The sequence below is a fragment of the Arachis ipaensis genome, chromosome B02, assembly GCF_000816755.2.
Source record: "Arachis ipaensis cultivar K30076 chromosome B02, Araip1.1, whole genome shotgun sequence".
Lineage (NCBI taxonomy): Eukaryota > Viridiplantae > Streptophyta > Magnoliopsida > Fabales > Fabaceae > Arachis > Arachis ipaensis.
Window position 1 is genome coordinate 98,716,858 of NC_029786.2, and position 334 is coordinate 98,717,191.

Consider the following 334-nt stretch of genomic DNA (forward strand, 5'->3'; position numbering starts at 1 on the left):
AATTTTTTTTTATTTTTTGATGATAAGTGAATCATGATGCATGTATGTGACCCCCGAGATATATGTGTTCATGTATGGGAATAATTGATAGAATTACAATTGAAAAGTATTACATACAAATAGTTGAAATCATGAAATATTTAGAGTATGGACCACGGGAAAATTTTTCATAGCCAATTTTAAATGCTAATTAATTTTTGCATCGTTTTAACTCAATGACAGAGATCAATACCAAATATTTTAAATTTTGTAGGAAAACGTAAAAATCAAACCTAAAATATGTAGTTTATTAGGATGAAAATATTTAGTCACACTTAAAATTTATCGGGAACTT